Source organism: Lathamus discolor, chromosome 1 (genome assembly GCF_037157495.1).
Source record: "Lathamus discolor isolate bLatDis1 chromosome 1, bLatDis1.hap1, whole genome shotgun sequence".
Lineage (NCBI taxonomy): Eukaryota > Metazoa > Chordata > Aves > Psittaciformes > Psittacidae > Lathamus > Lathamus discolor.
The window spans coordinates 42,472,670-42,494,598 of NC_088884.1; the positions used below are offsets into that span (position 1 = coordinate 42,472,670).

Genomic DNA, 21,929 nt, shown 5'->3' on the forward strand with positions numbered 1-21,929 from the left:
CACTAGCCCTGGAAGGCTCTAAACATTTATACATGAATAAATTGCCACAGTGCTGATTATCTCTAATCCAAGGGTTCAGATTTATATTTCTTTGCTGTCCTGTGGTTGCTCCATATGTGCATCTTTCATTCTAATATAAACACCAGGAATACTAACTACTGGCTTACTTCACAGTACCTGCTTCTTGTTCCCAACCCGAACTATAAATATTACCTTAGTTTTACCAAGGCACACAGAGTGGACAGAACTACTGTTACTGTATGTAACTGTTACTGATATCAAAGGCATTTTTGCAGTGACTTTGGGAGGGGGGCGAAGGGGGCTGGATTAAAGCAGATGTGAGATGGGGCAAAATTCATACCACACCTGACATCACTTTGGGTTGAGTATTTTATCTGGGACTACATCTGGGAGCCATGCATGTCCAAGGACAGAATCTGGTCATTTAACTCTTTGCCAGAAGGTAAGGATTTGAAAGTCACAGTGGCCTCATGGTTGTTATTCATTCTAATGAAACTATCCTAAAACTTAGAGAATTTATTTATAACATGTATTAGGAGTTGTCTTTTTTCTTCAGAAAGCTGCACATGTGCACAGCAGCAGACTTATGGTGGTTGGCAGGTATCCCTTGCATCACTCAAGCATCAAACTGTTGCTTTTTTGCCTGAAATTCCTGCAGGAAAAAATTATACTCATGGCTGCCATCTGGTTGGCCACGTTCTTTTGTTTTCAGACAGCAGGGAAAATCTATATCAACTGGGTAGGAAAAGTTTTTGAAACCTGATTTAAGTGTACTGCTTGTTGTGTGTAGTTCTGTGTTTCAAATCAGTCTCATGTTTTTTATAAAAGTGTACTACTACTTGCATTTCAAAACATGTAACATCTTAACATAATAGACCTGATCATAAGTATACTTTTTATAGATCTCCTCAGAAGATGCAATTCTCTTGCAGTCTAATTTTTTTTTAGAAAACTTTTTTCTCTGCTTTGGACAAGGGATATTTTTCTGATAAATACGAGGTTATAATCTTCATATTGTTCCTCTGTAACTTCTGTGTTTTACCTCTTTTGGTGAAGCCTGTGTTTTTCCTCACTTCAGCAGGGCCTAACACTGAAATTTTTTGCTCCTTGGGTGTTCTTTGTCAACAGTAAGGGCATGATCTTTGAATTGGCACACAATTTTAATTAGCCAAATGTATGTTCTTTATGGCATCTATTATTCTTCAGCAAATAGTATTGAAACAAGTTGTTATGTCTTCTGAAAGTTTCTTTCTGTGATTTTACCTTTCAGACTGACTTCAGTTTATCAAAAAGATACTTCTTTTCCTTTCAGTGTATGACATCTAGTTTGATAATAGGTTATGATTTAACTTATTGTTGTGCCATGGATGTCTGTACTTCTCTATGACTCTCTGCTTTCAATCTGACGGAGAGAGTGTTGGAACACATCTTAGCTTTCATTGCCTGTATGTGTACATCAGGATGCCAGGAAATGCAGGTTTTCATGCATTAAATGGCACTCTGTAAAAGCTGAGCAGTTGTATGTGGCCTTGGGGTACATGGTCAGGGTACTTCAAATTCTGTAAGTTTAATAACTCATAATTCTGCCTAAAAGACTTTGGAGCCAAGTCTTTTCTCATTCCTCAGCCAAAGAATAAAACTTTATTCCTAACAATTTTTGCATGCCTTCCTCTTGAAATACAACTATCACATAGATTGCCATATCAGAAGGGCTGATGGTCTTTGATCCCAATGATAGGCTTGGCATGGAGCAGTAATTCAGATTGCTATTATTTCAGGCCATGTCAAAAGATGGTCTACCTCGCCTTGCTGCAGATGGGAAGACAGATGACCTTAGCAGGCATCAGCCCTTCCAGAGTTCCTGTGTGCTTATGGCATGATTCCCTCTTCTTTACCACCCACTCACATCTGTTTAAAGATTTGGTATAATTTCATATATCAGCACAACTCCAGAGGCAGCTCAGAGATTCCCTTCATGGTGTCTTGCAAGCTCAAATGAGTTGCTTTGGCACCTCTAATACTTGCTCCCCACTCAGCAGGAAATAAAAGAGGTCTCAGTAAAGGTGTTGTCTGGTTTTCTGTTTTTTTTCTGTCCCCTACTTGAGAGCCTTTGGGGAAGCTGATGTTGGTCTTGGAGTGGAAGCTAGTTGTTTGGGTCACTAACCCTAATTTAGACTTTCTGAGCAGACTTCCTGAAAGGCAGCATGAGGCATCTATTATATCTATTATAAACAGCATGGCAATGCTGCCTAACATAAGCAAGCTGGTACGCTTTGGCTTGAGTCTAGGTATCTCCTAGTATTTCCTCTTAGATCGATAAAGTGTTTCAGTTTCATATATTTTTATTTTACTTTTTTTTACTTTATATGAAAGAGGATATAATACCAACCCCTGCGGAACTCCACTACAAACACTCAATATTAATTTTTTAGATGCCATTTGGCCAAGTTATAAACTATTTGAAGTGTGGCAGAGGTGAAACACAGCTTAGATATTAAATGAGACAAAGGAGAACATGATTATTAATTCTGAATTCTGAGTTCCCTTGTTCCAGGGTTGTTGGGTTTTTTTGCCATAAAAATTACTGAATTATGAATAGTCGTACTCTTCGTGAGTGATTGTGGTCTTCACTTTCCTGAGTGGGCAGGTGAAAAGGATGGTGTAATAGACACTAACCGGTTATGCTAAATCTTCCATTAGTAGCTGTACATCCATTAGGATTTGTACAGATGTAACAGCTGAGGAATGTATGGGTTTGACCATTTTGGTCAACTGGCGTTTTCTGGCTGGTATGTACTGCTTGTCTCATGCTGCTTTTAGATATAGAGAAAGGATGCTTATAGACTGGCCTCATCTGTTAATTTGAGAATATTACTGCTAGTTCTAGTTACAGGGTTTTATGTAGAAAACCACTCAGGCAGTACCTTATTTTTAAAACAGAACTGAAAGGACCATTTGATTTTAAGAAGACTAAGATGCCCAAGAAATTTCATTGAGCAACTTCCCAAAACTTTCTATATCCCCACAGGAATTTCATACCTTACAAGTCTCAGTAAAGTCAATGTCAGGTTCTCCTCAGCACACATGAAAATAAGGAAGTCATGTACTGAAGATTAAAACTTTGGATTAAGAGCTGCCCTTGACAACAGATCTGTATCTTTTAAACAAATCACTGTGTCAGTGCCTCTGTAAGAAAGCTGCCTGACATTAAAAAAAAAAAAGGTTTTATAAATTAAATACCAGATCCAATGGATGTATAGCGTGTAGTCAAAGTTATCAAGAAAGATGTTTTCATTTCTAAAATTCAAGCAGTGCTGTCTTCAGTAACATTTATTTCAAATGTACACATTGGTTAAATTATTTTCTGATACATCTATGAACTACCTGTCTCTAAAAGACTGCCTATCATCCACACGTTACTTTGAATATTTGCTGAAGTCATGTGCAGTGCATAAGGGACTAGTGCTGTTCCACCTGCATTTTCTGGATCATGAATAGCCTCCAGTCCTGCTTTTGCAAGCACCTAAGCATGGCTTTTTTTCTGCCTTTGACTCCTCTTACCCTGTATTGAGCCGGCACAAGTATTTGAGTAGTCATGTAGAAAAATAGGTCAGAATTCACAGATTTATACCAGAAGTTAAATAAAAAACATGACTTAATCTGGATCTGTTCTCTGATACTGTGCACAGACTCTTGTAACAGGAGATGAAGGGAGGAGTAAGTGGTGGGTGTAGGAAATGGATGGGACTTTTGAACCAGTTGTCAGTTTATATCAATTTAAAACATTCCTTAAGCTAAGACTCAATAGCGTTAGATTAAAAATAGAAAACACCAAAGATGAATAAGGGAGACTTTTTATGACTGTATTACTGTCTCTGATGGCTAGGAAACTACTTTCTGAAAGTACTCTGAGTAGACTTGAAATCACTCTAGTGTTATTTCCTAAATGTACCTAAAATCTCTGGAAGATTTCTAATCAGACAGTCTGAACCTGAATATTCTTGATTTAAAAATTAAGCATTAGATTTACACAAAATAAAGCCATGGGAGAAGGAAGCTGTATGTAAGAACTAAATAACAAAGGAAATCTATTGGTGATGCAATAGATGGAACATTGCAAGCTTTTAATAAAATGACTGCCAGATTAAATTACTGCTCTAAAGGCTCAGCGGTTAATTCTGTCTGTGGTGATTTACCTATTGACATATCTAAATGACCAAAGCCACCTTTGTGGCTTTTCTTGTGATAGCATATGTATTTCTATATAGTAGTACATGCACACTACACATTTCTTACATATATATTGGTGGCTGGCCTGATGAAGGAAGTAGGAAACAGACTTTTCAGTAGGGCCTGTAGCAACAGGTCAAGGTGTAATGGTTTGAAACTACGAGAGAGTAGATATACAAGAAACTAGATATAAGGAAGAAATTTTTCACAATGAGGGTGATGGAACATGAGAACAGGTTGCCCAGAGAGGTGGCAGATGTCCCATCCCTGGGAGTGTTCAGGTTCAGGTTGGATGGGGCTCTGAGCAACCTGATCTAGTTGAAGATGTCCCTGCTTATTGCAGGGAGGTTGGACTAGGTGACCTTTAAAGGCCCCTTCCAATCCAAACTAATCTATGACTCTAGCTTCTATGATGATTTTCTAACTTCCTGCCAACTGCAGGCCCTTTGATGTCCACTCTATGAAAAGATGCAGCTGTTGCCATCGATAAATTCCAAAACTTATGCTGAGGTTGTAAACGGATGCGATGCATACATGTAAAACTGAAAGAAGAAAATCAGTTAGAATTACTTCTGTAGTAGAAAACTATTCTGTTTGTTCACACACACATTCATGGTTATGAAAGCACTTTGGAATGATTAATAAATAACTAAATGGTTTAGATCATCAACATGCATTGTATTTGAAGAGCAGCATTTGTGCACTCTTTTGAAGCTTCATTTACTGAAATGTCACCTTGTGCCAGTTATCCGCAGAACTGGACATTTTTTCGCCGAAAAGGCGTCCTTTCTGATAACTAATGAATCCTCTTCCAGCAGCCTCTAAGTTACTCTAAATGTCTTCTGTCCCTCTAGCCAGTTTCAAACCCACTTTTGCTAAATACTGATGACACTACAGATTTCAAGACTGCATAACTTTAAAAGAGATATTTCATAAAACAGGCAAGGAAAAAGAAGAGGGAAATGCTACTTCCTAAGATTTTCTTCCCACAGCACACTAACTGCTCAAGTGGCTGCCAAAGCTGTCCATGAGAAACAACTTATTTAAGATCAGGACTTCGTAAAGTAACCGTGAGAGCTAGAATAAGCAGAACCGATGAAACTGAGATCCATAATGTCTCAAATATAAGGCACAAAGATTAAGAAGCTATATATAGCATGCTGATATAAATGACATACTGTATATTGAAGTATATAATGAATAAAAGCTGCCTGATAACAACAGGCAACAAAAACTAGAGTTTGGGTTTTGGTTGTTTTTTTTTACAACAAACTAGAGCTGATCCTGTGCTAGGTCTCAGAAATTAAGGGGTTTGTAGAAGGCTATGTAAAGAAAGGGAGGAACATTAAACCCCACTTTAAATAAGAAACATAATGATGCTTCAAAGGCAAAACACACACAAATTTGAAACAAAGGGAATACTTTATTTGACTGACAATTTCTCTTCTAGATTAGTTTCAAACAGAATGAAAAGCAGGTATGTGCTTTTGTGTGGGAAACATGAAGGGAATTATTTCTGATCATTAAGGACAGGTCAGAAATTTCCTTGTCTAATCAAATTTATGTCCCTTTTATTATTATTCATTTTATGAGAGCTATTAAGAGGATTTGTGAAATGAATAATTCTTTTTAACTTTTATTGCTAAATCAAGTTCTGATATTTCCAAAGAAAATATAGTTGTTATTATTATTGGTAATATTAGTTTTTTAGTATCATCTGACCAGAGATCAGCTCATTTTCTTCTGCTCTGCCATTGTCCGTATAACTATTTGCTCGAGAAACTCTCAGCTTTTTTAATTTACTTGATTTTTCATTCACCCAGTACCTCTCTTTCTTCTAAGATCCTTTGTTGATTCTGAAACTGTTCCTGTCTACATTCTTTATCACATCTCTCCAGGATTTTCAATGTCCCTTTTGTTTTCTCCTCTTATACCTCTCACCTTCTACCTTCATGGTGTGCCACAGTGAGGAAGAAAGATGTAGGGGTGTTTATGGCATGTGCTTTGCAGGAGGAAAGAATATTATCTGATTCTGTAAGAGCGTTAATATTTCTCTAGCATGTCAGTCATAAAGGGAGAGTTATACAATCTTGGAAGTAATTTTAAAAATGCAAGAGAGAAAGAGAGTGTTGTGGACTTTGGCTTGGTCAGATTTTTCCTCACTGAGTTTATTTGGAGGCTCCTGGACTTGTCAGTTGGCATGTGCTACCTTTTTGTCCAACTAAATGAAATATTCTATTGCATGCTTCATCACAGACAGAAACTGCATGACAAATACCTCATACAAAAAAAAAAAAAACAGTTTTCATTAAAAAATGCAACTCTTACAAGCATAAGAGAATTTTGAACCACCAAATAATATTTATGGTCTGTAGTGTTTGTACAAATATAAAGAATATGCACTGTGAAGAGGAAATATCATTAAATTATGTATCAATATAATTTTATGAATGCCTAGATTTGTTTAGACTGTGGTTAAAATAATGCAAAATCCCTGTGTGAGGTCTGGGCACAGAATGTAGTTACTTTGTTTTGTTAGATGTATGATTAGAAGTCATGGAAGGAGAGAAGAAAAGACTTGAAGACCAACAGAATAAATTAGAGAATCGGTCAAGTGCTCAAGCTTTTTTTCCAGGAGGTTGAGGAGACACTGTGGAAGAGAAATTAATCCCATTCAGTGGCAAGACAAAGAGAGGTATTGGAAAAACAAGACATCTGTTGGTTAAGTAAGTAGAACATAGATTGGCAAGAGATGAAGTGAGACAACTGAAGGAAAACTTTTTTTACATCTCAGAGGAGCATATTTTAAATGATATTTTAGAATGGAACAGTATGAGGATTGCAATGAATTTTGATCTAAATATGGAAAGATGATGCCAAATTAGAAAAAAATTAACTTTCTGGAGTGGAATTTAATATTAAGGAATGAATGTATTCTAGATGAACTGTGGAAAAGGATATATAGGGTTTTTTTCAGATATAGGCATGTAGTTGTGAAAGTGAAAACTGACCAAGATTCTGTATTTAAGATAAAGATCCATGTTCTGAGCCCCAGGTGTAGAAGTCAGGTGTGACTTGAGGAATCTCCTTACTTAACAATGCTGATTAACACTGGCCTGATTTCTAACTGGTGGGACAATGATTCTTGATATGTTAAGCACATGTGAGGTTATCCATCTTGATGTGAGGGAAGTGAAAACACTTGTAAGGTAAAGGAGTGTGTTTTCTACCTGTTTGGGATTATAACACTTTAAACAGAGGATTTAATATGAAGATCAGTTTTGAAAAAAGACTAGAAATAGAAACAAAGAATGAAGTAGTTAAAGATGAAAGATACTATATTAACAGTGAGATCATAAATTGGATCACCCCCCAGGGATTTAAGAAAACAATCAAAACAAGTTTACCTCACATTTTAGCCAGTGGCAGGCATACTTGGGTTTTCCTCAAAGATTTGCATAAGTGAAAAGTTCTCTAACTGTGGATGCCTCAAAGTGGTTCTTCCTGGTTGAACTGAATAGCTATGTCCCTGTTTTCTTCTTTGGCAGGGATTTGCTAGTCCCCAGAAGGTTTTAATTCTTTCACTAAGCTCCAAATACATCTCACAGCACACTGACCACAGTGACTTCAACATGAGGCTATATTTTATTTTTCTTTCAAGCTATGACAGAAGGAGGATATGTCTACTATTTTTGCTTAGTAGAATATTGTGCTTTTGTTTTGTACTTCCACCAAGAAACAGCAGACATGAGTTTTAGACTTTTTCAGATAGAATGCACAGTCCCCCGTTTCCTGCGCTTCTTTGACTGGGAATATCCATTAGTCTCTCTGTTGAAGTGCAGTGGTGCCAGGAACAGAGGGTAGTGGGAACAGCCTTCTGTCAACATTCAGAAAAAAAAAATAGAATTGCTTCTATGCTTTGAACGAATGAGAATAGGGTTTTTGGGGGTTTCTTTTTAAGTTCAACCGGTAGGAACAAGTGTAAGATAAATTGTATTTTATTAGATTACTGGATGGGGAAAAGTCAACAGTGAAGAGACAAGTCTCTTGTCACGAGCATCTGCTGGCCTGAGCAAGGAGAGTGAGATGGTTGCTGCAACTTGCAAGCATTGATTATGGAGCACATAGCTCCTTCTCACCATGGGGGCTACTACTCACTGCACAGCTTAGGTGGAGTGGATTTTGGTGACTTTGTATATGCTTCCTACAATGTGAAGAGGGGAAATCAATTTATTTAATTTTAGTGTAAGTGATATGATCACCAAGTTCCTATGTACTTTTAACAGATATTTCTACAGAGGATGAAATATGTTCCTATCAACTGAATATACCAGATAGTCTCCAGTATAGCAAATGTGTCTGTGGAGGAATAGGTTCCTGAAGGCTAGATAGATGAAATAACCAAACGAGGGCCCTAAAATACTGCTCCACATGAAAGTTGGCTTTGCACAATAAAACTGAAGAGGTGGACCACCAAAGAGTGGTTTAGGAAGATTTATAGCAAACATTACTTCTGCAAGATTAGATGACATGACAGTTTTTATAATACTTAGGACTTTGTAAGAAAGAATAGAAAGGGACAGCTTTGAGAGAACAGAAATTTCCACAACCAATCCCTCAGTGTTCTCTTTTGTTTTCCAATAGGGCAAAATGGATTTAATATTAGAAATATGCTCTCTCTGGATCTAATTTCAATCTCAGCCACACTTTTAAAATAAGAATCTATAACCCAACTGACCACTTTTGCAAAGTTCCCTCTAATATATCTGTAAATGAAAATACGTATGAAAGTACAGACTGCATGAATTTAACTAAATTGGCTTGAAACATACATATTTTAGCTAAGTGAGTGCAGGATTTTGTGCAGACAATGTCTATATCACCTGCCTTATGTGTTCTGTTTTAGTTAGGAAATATCAGAATGGAATGTCTGTGAGGGGAGGAGAAAATTCAGTTATAATCACTTATTAGAAGGTTTTTAATGCAAACCACATTATGAAGGGAAAAACTACCATTCTTCAACTGGTTAGTATGAAGGCTACTAAAAATCTGGGACTTCTGAAAAACCAAACAAACCCCCTTCTTGCTGGCAAGTGTTTTTCCATCTTAATAGGGGAAAAATAAGAAATATCCATAGAGATAAAGAGAAAATTGTCTTTGAATGTTTAATGCTATAATTTAAAACATTTTAAGAAAAAAGAACTAAAATCTGCTCTTGATTATGCATGACTTTCAGTGAGTCAAAATAGGGCAGTGCATGCGCATCCAAAGGATAGAATTTGGTTCATGGACATAAGTAGAAGAAATTTGAGAAGTGCAAACTCCATATAGCCATCATTATCATTGTTATAATAACACATGGTTGAATTTTATAAAGTGTTTGCAAATGTGGGAAAAAATTATAAATAAATTAGAGCAAGGGGTAGAAAAGGCAACTGAAAATTATTGCTGTTCAGTAACAGGCACAGTGCAAGGTCATCTGCAAACTTACAAGACACTTATTTTGAATTTAATTCTTCCAAGCTATGTGTCATTTGCTGTTTAGGTATTGATTGGGTTTTTGTAAATTATGTATTATAGATATGTTTAACTCATAAGCTTTGCTATAGAATCACAGAATCATAGAATGGTTTAGGTTGGAAAGAACCTTAAAGATCATCTAGTTCCATGCCACTATCATGGGCAGAACGCCTTCCACTAGACCAAATTGCTCAAAGCCCTGTCCAACCTGACCTTGAACACTGCCAGGGATGGAGTATTCTCAACTTTCCTGGGCAGCCTGTTCCAGTGCCTTTCCACTCTCACTCTTATATCTAACCTAAATCTCCCCCTGTTTAAGTTTGAATCCATTACCCCTTGTCCTATCACTACAGCACCTGATGAAGAGTCCCTCCCCAGCATCTTTATAGGTCCTGTTCAGATACTGGAAGGCTTTTATGAGGTTTCCAAGCAGCCTTCTCTTCCACAGGCTGAAAAGCCCAAACTTTCTCAGCCTGTCTTCATACGGGAGGTGCTCCAGTCCCCTGATCATCCTTGTGGCCCTCCTCTGGACTTGCTTCAACAGTTCCATGTCATTCTTATGTTGGGGGCCCCAGAGCTGCCCACAGTATTCCAAGGGGGGTCTCACGAGAGTAGAGTAGAGGGGCAGGGTCACCTGCTTCGACCTGCTGGTCACGCTTCTTTTGAAAATCTTATTTAACATTTCAAACTTTAAAATCTCTTAAAAACATGAATTTGTGCATGAAGAACTGACATTGTATAATAAAAAGAACTGTAAAATCCTTTAAGTACCATATCTTCGTAATACAAATTGCACCTGTGTAATTCTGATTGAGAAGATGCTGCTGTGCTTGTGTCTGATTGTGTTTATGACTCCTTAAATGACCAAGTGTCAGTGTTGATAGTTACCAAGCTATAACAAACTGGTCGAAGAGCTATTGGCAGAACTCTTCTACTTCCTTCCACCACCTGCAAATACAGAAGACAAGAGAGAGCTAAAATGAAATAAATAGCAGCTGTTCTTTTCCCTGCTCGATAAGTTGGTCTCATACCAGAAATCTCCATGAGAGTTCAAAGTATTGGAGACAGGAAGGTAGGAAAGTGTCATGAGCTGTGTTAACTTAAAATAGTTCATAGAAAGGGTGATGTGAACAGAGGACTGTTGATGACTAAAATCTTGCAATCTGTTTTTGTGGCCCTGAGGGGAAATTATGGTAGTTCATCTTCCTAGAATATGGCTAGATACTTCATAGCAATGTTTGGTAAATAAATACAATGTGTGGTTGTTATTAACTTTTAGATGACAAAAAAGGTCAGATAGATCATAAAGAACTATATTCTACAATGCTTATGAAAACCAATACTGTCTTGCTTTAAAACACAGATTCACCTGTTTAAATGAGTTTCCCATAGAAATGCAAAGCTGGACTGTCCCATGAAGCTGAAGTGAGGATTTGTCTTCTCTTGGTTTTCCCACAGTAATGCAAAAATTACTCCTGCTCTTCAGTGAATCCTGTATTCATTTTTAACGCAAATATATGTGAAATTTGTATATACATATTCAGAATTTCAGACTTGTCAAGCAATATTAAAACTACCTTTTTCTGAAAACACCAGCAAGTGAAATTAGTAATTTAAAGATGTGATTAAGATTCACTGGCCACAAATATATAACATTTCTTTTAGCATTCTGTGTTTTATGCTACTCAGATTTTGCACCTTATAAAACAAAGACAGGATCTGAATTGTAAATATTCTATAGTCTTCCAGAGAAAGTATGATAGTTGAGGATTATAACCTAATGTCTTGCTGAGAAAATAATATTCTGGACACAGATCTTTTCCAGAGGCTGTCTGTCCATGTCAGTATCCATTAAGTCTCAAAATCAATCCTAATCTCATCTGCCTTCACTGAAATCCTGAATATTTTCATTTTAGAAGTCAGGCGTACAGATCTGGCAAAGCCTAGCATTCCTTTTATTTATTCTCATACAGTTATAGTGCTATAATATTAAATAAAGATATAATAACCTTTATATTATGTTATACTATACTATAACAATATATTACAATATAAATATAAATATATAAATATACTAATATACTATAATAATAAAAAAGATCAACCTTTATTTATTTTCTGAGACTCAAGTCATCCTTCTCCCTTCACATGTTAAGTCAAAGTTGTTAGTGGAAAGGAGAAGGGAACAGGTTTCTGCTGATGATTCAGAATTGAAAAAAAATGGATGGGCCAGTAGATAATCCTACATGATTCATACTGTTCTTTCAGGATTTCAAGAGTGCTTGCTACACTTGAAAGGAAGATCAGAGGCTTGGAACGGAAAAGGCTTTGAATATTCATCTCAAACATACTGGAATACAGATAGCAAATAATAACCATACTATCTTTTACTGCAGTCTTCATTTCACAGAGCTCTCTAGTTGCTATTAACGCAATATATTTAAAATGTGTTTGATCTTTGGATGTCTAATGAAAAGTCCCCACTTGGATCATGTCTGTTACTACTATTTTGCTTGAAATATACAACACTGATGTGAAATTCTTGTCAAAACTAAAAAAAAAAAACTCTCTAGTCTTCAAGAATATCAGTCACTAGTTTTAGAAAGACCCATTTGTAAAACGTTCAAATAGTAAGTCTCCTGCTCATCATGGTTGATATGTGGATCACTTAGGCTGCTTTTTTGGAGATGCCTGTTTCTCTCTTTTGCAAGCACTGTATAATTAGCCTAGATGCCTGAGAAAGGCTTATGGATTCTACTTTGTAGCAAAAGGTTTAAACTAAGCAACTTAATCCCCGATTTTATGCATCTTTATCATTTATAGGAACTGCTCTGTTCCAGTACTTTGTTGGGACACTCTATATCTCAGCCTGGTCATTTCAAATGTGGGGGGACTGCATTAACTGATGTTTTCACACATGTGAATAGGATCATTGGTACTGTTCAACAAAACTGACAGTGGAAAATTTATCAGCTATCTTAGTTTTGTTTTTGTTTTTTTTTAATTAGTATTCCCTGATCAAATTGTGTTTGTAGATATCAGATTTCCTTGATGTGCTCCATAGGTGGTAAATAATTCTCTGTACAAATCAATAGATGTTGCCTACTCTGTGATAATTGCTTAGGAGACCAGGAGACACGATACTTCAGCTTACCAGAAAACTAGGTCATTGAGGGACTTAAAATATTTGCAGTTGGATGTGGTGTGGAAAGAGAGGTACAGCAGGTGTCCGTAGCAGGACATGATGTGGAAAAAGGTGCAGCAGATTTCCTCTTTGTAAGTGTGGTTCCTGGAAATTCTGCATCACTTTCAGCTAGAGGCCACCCAATTGCCCTAATAAGTCAAAATCTTGTGACCTGGACAGCCCAGGCTATTCTAATAGGGCATTTTATTTACTAATGAGTCTTTACTATCACATTCTCTTTTCTCCTTACTCCAGTTTATCAGGGTTGAATTTAATTGCTGTGATCAATTCAGGGAAAAAAAAAAAAAAAAAAAAAGATGTGTTGCATGGAGCTCTACATTATATCAGCTAATGCATATTAATGACTTCATGCTTTCGTAAGCAAGCTAGTAGTGACCTCAAACCCTGTTAAATACGACAAAAGCCAGCTACAAACAGAGCTCTAATAATTTTGTAGACCAAGTGGAGATTTTCACATAATGTAGGAATTCCTTTTGGGGCCTATTAATTTTGGTGAATTGTGCTGAGGAATGAAGAACACTTTATATTAAATATAATGTGGGGGTTTTGCAACTTCATCTTCTTAAAAATTTTCATTATTCTCACATGGCTTAAAGAGAATGGTAAGCTCTTAATAAATGTGATCTTCATAATTGACAGCCTCAAACAAAGAAAAAAAGATGCTTAAATTCTAACTTAGCACATAATTTAACCCATTGTTTCAAGTTATCTTGCCTGTACAAGTGAAACTTTTGTGGTTTTGAAATGAAATTCAGGTCTCCCTAAATGCTGTCATTAGACTGTAGCCTGTTAAAAACCTTCAGTGAAACACAATTGCTAGAGAGGAGTGGGAGGAGTCGGCTTACCCCTGACTCTGGAGGCCTATGGTCTTGCAGAAGCTTCCAAACCACTCCTTGAGAAACATCTCTGCTACTTGGTCCTTGTAATCATATTTCTGAAGACAGCGTTCATTTGCACATGTGTTGTACATACATATGCTCATTTCTATCTGTAGATCAAACCACTTAAACATCTCAAAAAGGCATATAGATGGATTTTTACAGCACCTTAGTTCCTACTCAAAATACTCTTAAGAAAAACTGTCTTAAACTCCATATAAATATCCAAATAAGGTTTAAAATCGTACACCATGTGTCAATGACAGTTGCATTGGTTTTGGACATTTCTGTCTCAGCTCAGTTTAATGCTTTCTTATTTGGCTGGTGCTTTAATTATCTTCCTAACTCTGTTTAAAGGCATTCTCAGAGAATGTGTTGAGAAAAAAACCCTAAAAACATATAAAGAAAAAAATGACACAACAAAAAAAGTTTAAGGAAAAATGTGAATTAAAAAAAATACTAATTTAAATGGAATTAATAGGAAATACTAATTAATGGAAAGTCAAACTAATGAGAACTGCATAAAGCTTTTGCTTCTAGGAAGCTGTTACTCAGTTTAAGTCCACGTCAATAGTAACTAGATATGTGATGGCCTATGTAGGATAAGTGTGTGGTCTTGCGGTCTTGCATGTGAACAGATGCTGATATTTCAGAAGTCCACGCAGCAACTGTAACCAATTAATACTGTGCTGGAGATCACAGTGAGGAAGCCACTGACTGAGATAAGTCTGAAGACTAAACTGTCCTCTGACCCAAGAAATGGGTTTGCCAGTGGCAGCTGATGCAGTCATCATTAACAAACTTGCTGTCCCCCATATCATATGCATGCTTTGGCTAAACAAAAATTCCACATTTTCTGATTTCAAAGGACTTTGATGACTGTTAGAGTTGGTTAAAAATAGGATATGTAAAATTGGTGAACTCCAGTGCTCCTTTGTTTTCTTGCAGCAACATTGAGGTTAGTGATTTGCATCTTTACAGGAGTGTTCCCAATCCAGTTACTAATAAACACTTATTTATAATGATGGCGATAAAAGTCCCATGGTGACTTTACCTGTCTTTAAGTGTATGCTACTTTTTTGAACCCCCTATCTATACAGAGAATTGTAAACTGCAGCATCTTAATAGAAATCCCTTTGTACCCAGAGACATGGAAAGTTAAAATGATACGGTTGGAATACCTGCTCTTTTAGGGAAAGGCTTATAGTCCTGTGAATGATTTCAATGTGAAAACAATGAGGTGCTTGACTGAAACATTTGTGTACAGTTCCATATAGTAACTTCCAAATTTTGGACCTACTTCAAAAAGCAATAGATGTATAGGATACCACACAGATAGCAGTTCATTATTCTTGCCAGCATGCTAAATTCCAGCTTGCTCGTTGGAATCTGAGGTAGTTTGTAACATTTTCAGGATGGTGAGGAGTTCTTAATCTGTCTCAATTTTACATTTGTGCAGTGAGATGCAGACTGCCAGTGGAAAGCAGATGTATGATAGAAGGGCTGAGTTTCTGTGTTAGATTAAGAGTTATGGGCTTCTCCCCATTTAGGGGATTGACTGTTTTAAGCAAAGATAATTACTAATTGCTTCTCTCAGAGCTGCAATATTCTGGAGGCAGGGGATGGCAACTGAGTACACCTGCGCTGACTGTCAAAACAAGGTGTGCAATTTGAAATGCTGTGACGCAGAAAATACACATATGTATAAAGTAAGTGTGGAATATTTTTGGAAGTAGGTAAGAGTATGATGGAGTAACTTTCTGAAATCTCCTTGAACAGTCTCAGATTCTCCAATCAGTTTGGAAAATACTGTTAATTTTATGTAATCTATGCTAAAAACTATAAAGTTACTATCTCTGGCATTATTTGAGTTGATCTATAAACCTGCAAAACCTTATTTCCCTCTATTCTGAAATGCTGCTTCAGTCATGAGGTTAATCATCAAGTTATAGCTGTAAGAGACACATTAGGTCCTCAAGCCCGTTTTCGCGCATGGAGGAGTGTTTCTTACTGTATACTTTATCTTTTGTTATTTGGACAGTTTGTGGGGAACTTTAATTACCTGTTTGTGAACATGTTCTAGCCTTTCACAAAGATAGTGACTAGAGAGGCATGTAAACACTGAAATGAAATAGGCTTGTAGTACTAATATTGAGGTATGAGTACAGCACTTCCACTGGCAAACCATCCCCAAGGTCCTTGTATAAAGCCCCGATGATTTGTGTAGTGCTGGTGCATCATGAGCAGTGCTTTTAGGTTCTATGACAAAGTACTTAAAAAAAATAGTGAAACTGTTATACATACAACCTTTTTAATGCTCTGTAAGTGGGAAAAAGAAAGTTCTCACATGGTGAATTTCTTTGTTAAGACCTGAACCACATTTACTGTGCAGGTCCCTTCCACGTTAACATCAGGAAGAACTTCTTTACTGTAAGAGTGACAGAGCACTGGAACAGGTTGCCCAGGGGGGTTGTGGAGTCTCCTACACTGGAGATATTCAAGGCCCGCCTGGACAAGTTCCTGTGTGATGTACTGTAGGTTACCCTGCTCTTGTGGGGGGGTTGGACTAGATGATCTTTTGAGGTCCCTTCCAACCCTTGGGATTCTGTGATTCTGTGATTCTGTGAAATGCTGTTGGACTTTTCTCTTTATTTCTTAACATTCGTCCACGGTAGGAGTAAATGGGATAGCTGTTTATGGACAATATTATCTTTAAATCTTGCTTTCCTAGCTCTATTTTCTTTGTCCATTTGAGTTTTCAGACAGAGAAGGGAAACATAACCAGAGGAAACCAGGAATCCTCTAGCAATTTTTTGATGTAAATTTTTACAGTAAAAGCGTTTTAAGAATTAATAAGCACAAAATCATTACTTTTTTCTGTGTTTAAGGATGCAGCCAGTTTTCAAAATAGATTTATATATCCAGTGCCAGCGGGTGCTTCCAGTAGTTATTTCTACTGCAAACTATCAGAAAGTCTTACAGAAATCTAAAGCTCCTTTTTACGAGTGTATGTATAAAGATGAAGTAGGTTGGTACATCAGTGACCCTGGAGGCTCATCAAATTATAAACCATTGGTGAAATCACTGCTATAATAAACTTATAGTCAGAATATGGTATCACATATAATAGTGCAAAAATAATAGTTCATTTCACATGGTGATGGCATGATTTACAAAAAACTTATAGTAATGGACATAATGGTATAAGAATGCTGTTTTTATGGTAAGTCCATCTATAAAACCATCCAATAGAAAAAAAATTTAATTTCGAAACCCTGCAAAATACATTTTAGGTGTTGAAGATTGCCATTACCACTTCTCATATCAAGTTTTATAATCTTGTTGTAAAATACATGCTGGGCTGTTTTACTGAAGTTAGATCTGACACTGAAAGTCTGGGTCAGTGCCATACACCTGGCTTTTGCATTATTATAAGCTTCTGAGCTTTGAGATGGAAAACAGCTGAGTATGGTGGTTTAGAGTATATTGCTGTTTACATGGTATATGATTATTAAGTAACTTTCAGTATTTCTTTCTGAGCATCAAATGAAGCCAATGATGCTATAGAAGTCAGTGACTTAAAACAGTTGTGTCTTACACAAGACTCATTAAAATCCTTGAAAAAATTCTCATTGCCATCAGCATGCTTGGAAAGGGGGACTTTTAACTAAACATTAAACAAACTTCTACTATGTTTAGAAGACAATTAGATTGTTGCAGACAGTTATGTATCAAAGGTGGTCTTTACACTGTCACTGCAAATTGTTGTTTGTATTAAGGAAAGAGAGGAGAAATTTTTTTTTGTTTGTTTGTTTTTTTTTGATACTCTGGGTCATGGCAGCAAAATAGCTAAAGACAAGGGTCCTTATGATGCAGAAATAGCATATGGCAGTTGCTGGGGTTAAGCAACAAAATGGGTTTGATTGTACAGTTAGTCATCTGTTGGGTTACATCCCATCCTTTCTAACAGACAGCCAGAGAGAGAACAATTGGGTGGAAAAGATATAAACAAAGGAGTTAGAGATGGCCCTGAGGCTTTCCCATTTAATTGGTGTGTGCATTTTGGACACACATAGATGCTGTTCCCTCTTGCTCATGTGCATTCATTATGCTGTGCTTCGCAGCATTTACTCAACAGTGTTGCAGATGTGTTACAGTTACAGGATCAGAACGGGAAAGGTAACATTTTTGTCACTTCGGGGTGCTAATCGTTCTATAGAAGTTACATTAACTGCTGCCGGTAGCTGGTTTTAATTAGATTTTTCTCTCATTTTAAGAAATATTATATAAGATCTAAGCAAAGAAAGTGTTGTAAATCTTCACCCAGTTTAACTGTAAAAAAGGTGTGGGCTGAAAGTTTATACACAAGTAATAGTTGTTCTGTATTCTGAAATCTTGTATTTAAATATGAGGCAGTGAACACAGAGCGTATATATATAAGCCAAACAATTTAAATCTTATTAACAGGATGCTTTGCTATTTACAATGTTCTGTGCTGTTTACTGTGTTCTCATTTTCCTTGCTAATACTTTCTGTGCTGATGCTTTTCTGAAAATTCATTGAGGTCATAAGCTTTCACTAACCAGCATTTTATACTCTGTTGTCTTGACCATTAACCTTGCTTCAAAGGTAGTCTGAAACTAGGAAGAAGAACAACAAATACGTATTATTATCCCAAAGTAGTGTTTGATGATAATGCTAAGCAGAAATAAGCTTCTGTGTGGAGAGGCCATTTTCTTGCTTCCTCCTTACCTGCTGCCTCCATTCCTGCTCCAGGCTGCATGTTCTCTTCTCCTGCCTGGGACCAGCACTGGTGCTTGCCAGACTGCTGAATTGATTGAGCTTGTCTACCTTTTCAATAACCATTTCCCTTTGGTTGTCAGGCTGTTTTCTGCTGTATTAAGTTATATTTGCCCAACAAGATGGATGATTTTGGGAAGGCTAGTGGTGGCAAACATAGTTGTAGGAGCGATTGACAGGATGTGACTAGAGCAAGACACCATTTTGTGCCATACCATGGGACTTAAATCTTGATGTTTCCTCATGCATCCATGTGGTTTAAAAACCACAGTTGAATTTCCTACATGTAATGTTCATTATTTGCTATATAATCTAGAGTCATGGAGAATTTTCACACACACACGTATGTATGATGTATTATTTAGCCACTCATCTCTTTAATATTTATTTTAATTTTTATGTGCATAAATATAGTGATTTAATATTAATTTCCCATAGTATTATTTAATCTAATTATGTCTCTAAGAGAAAACAAAGAAAGAGAAACAGAAAAATATTAGTATTTTAGTAAACTAGATTTTCAGCTTGATTGAAAAAAGTGAAAAGAGTGGTGTGCTGGGAGTAGAATTTCACTTACTGGGGAATCAGAGAACCTACTATGAGCTTTAATGAGATGTTTTAACCTTCTTTAAACTGCTTGATCTCACTGCAGCACTTGACTCCTGTCAAAACATACTTCTCAGAACTGGGGCTCCCAATTGCATTATGCACACTGCGATGGCACACAGGTGCCTTGGCTCCCAAGGAGACTTGGGTTTCTGTACAGATTATGTTTTTCTCTTCCTAAAGGGATTTTAGTTGTGTCCCAGCTGCTTGTCAAAGACTTCTTACAGAAATTCTTTTCACAAAACTGAGATTAGGGATATCTTGAAAATGAGGTCTGAAATAGTGGCTTTTGCCAGAAAGTCAGGATCTAAGAGTTTTACTCAGCATGAGCTGGGGAGCTTATAGTATAGGGAGTAATACAGGGAGCTTATAGTCCTGAGTGTGCTGTAGCATTTTTTCCCACATGGAGTTTGATGACAGCTGAAAAATTTGTGCATAGTAAAATGGTGAGAAGCAACTAAGGTAAGAATAACTGTGAGTAAGGCATTTTCTGTTGGGGTAGATTTAGGTAACCACTTGGAGGTGATACAGAGGGAACTCATGGCTGGAACTATGAATGTTGCTGAAAGCTTTATGTCAGCAAGAAGCCCAGAAGTGCTTCTGTATCAGGTCTCAATTGACCAGTTTCACTATGGTCATGAATTCTTCTAAATGTGCTCCCTTTTCCAGCAATATCTCTCCTTCCTTGTTCAGCTGTTCTTCCCATGCAGTGGAACATTTTTTAAGCAATGGTGTGACTTGCAGTACACGTGTGAATCCTATTGCTGATACTTGAGTTCATATTATATGATCAGTGCACCCAGGTATGACACCTATAAGAATCCATCTCCTTGTGAGGCCTTAACATAAGCTCCTTCAGTTGGGAAATAGTTCAGTTTGGATTTTTGTTTGTTTTAAAACTCTTGCTCACCTTTCAGAAGAGTTTAAAGCATTTTAGTTTTCATATCTTTCATTTTATTAAGTAAATTCTGTTCCTTGTCTGAAGTTTCAAGCTTAGTTTTCTGCCCTTGCAACTTTTCTTAAAGAGCCTGCTATAAGCATTTACATGATTGCACCCAAAGATAGACAATGTGAGGGAAAAAGTGATCAGTTTATATAACTTGTAAATAATGATAGTGAATTCAATGTGGGTTTTTTTTTCCAGTATCATTTGGTCTCAGTTTTTTATTCTGTTTTGAATATTTATAATTTATTTGTTCAACTTGGGATGTTGTGTTTAAGAGAACATGCTGATGATTTTGTACTTTCACATTTCTTTTGACATCATATATGAAAACTGGAGCAAGCACAAGTCTTAGCTCATTTGGATATAGTGATAGATTAATGGCTAAGGAACCCAACTTTGGAAATTAGTAATAAGCAGATATTTCTGTATTTTTCAAACATGACAGAGTATTGTTCAAAGAGAACAAGATTGTTCAAGATTTCTTTTACTTGTCGTTCAGAATATAAAGCAAAATTCTCTGATGGATGCTGTATAAAAAGCTGACTATGAGTCTAACCCAAAACAGTGTTCATGTTATCATGTCCTCTGGCTTCCCACCAGTTATAGTCCTAAATTTTCATGTCCCTCTCATGCTCTTATGTACTATCTACAGCTGTTCTAATCAGATTACCAATATAATCCTGTACAGGTAAATTAAAACTGAATGCCAAAACTTCCAGGCTACCTCTTCTTCCCGTTTTGTGGGTTCTTTGGAATAAACATTTGCAATTCTGCCTTTTCTTCTAGATACTTATTATGTAGACAGGAAGGTATAATTACAGTATATATTGCATTTTCTAAGGTATATAGAATCATAGAATAGTTAGGGTTGGAAAGGACCTCAAGATCATCTAAATTCCAACCCCCCTGCCATAGGCAGGGACACCTCACACTAAACCGTCCCACACAAGGCTTCATCCAGCCTGGCCTTGGACACCGCCAGGGATGGAGCATTCACAGCTTCCCTGGGCAACCCATTCCAGTGCCTCACCACCCTAACAGGAAAGAATTTCCTCCTTATATCCAATCTAAACTTCCCCTGTTTAAGTTTTAACCCGTTACCCCTTGTCCTGTCACTACAGTCCCTGACGAAGAGTCCCTCCCCAGCATCCCTATAGGCCCCCTTCAGGTACTGGAAGGCTGCTATGAGGTCCCCACGCAGCCTTCTCTTCTCCAGGCTGAACAGCCCCAACTTCCTCAGCCTGTCTTCATACGGGAGGTGCTCCAGTCCCCTGATCATCCTCGTGGCCCTCCTCTGGACTTGTTCCAGCAGTTCCATGTCCTTTTTATGTTGAGGACACCAGAACTGCACACAATACTCCAGGTGAGGTCTCACAAGATCTGAGTAGAGGGGCAGGATCACCTCCTTCGACCTGCTGGTCACGCTCCTTTTGATGCAGCCCAGGATACGGTTGGCTTTCTGGGCTGTGAGCACACACTGAAGCCAGCTCATGTTCATTTTCTCACCAACCAGCACCCCTGAGAGAACTATCTAATGTACATCTAGACATCAGTAGGTGTTAATTACGCTTCATATTATTCTTGAAATACTTACCAATGTGCTAGGTAACTGCATGTTAATTTTTGTTGTTTCAGCTCTAAAGAACTAATAGCTTATCTTGCATGCAACTCTAACAATGTCAGTAAGCAGCAGAAAGTGTAAAGGTTAAGAAAGGACAATGCC

General features: G+C 37.1%; 1 protein-coding gene across 2 annotated transcripts in view; it reads left to right on the plus strand.

Annotated features, from left to right (window-relative positions):
- Nucleotides 1–21,929, plus strand: part of NAV3 (neuron navigator 3) — a 265,118-nt gene that overhangs the window by 26,019 nt on the left and 217,170 nt on the right. The gene's annotated exons all lie outside the window — the stretch shown is intronic.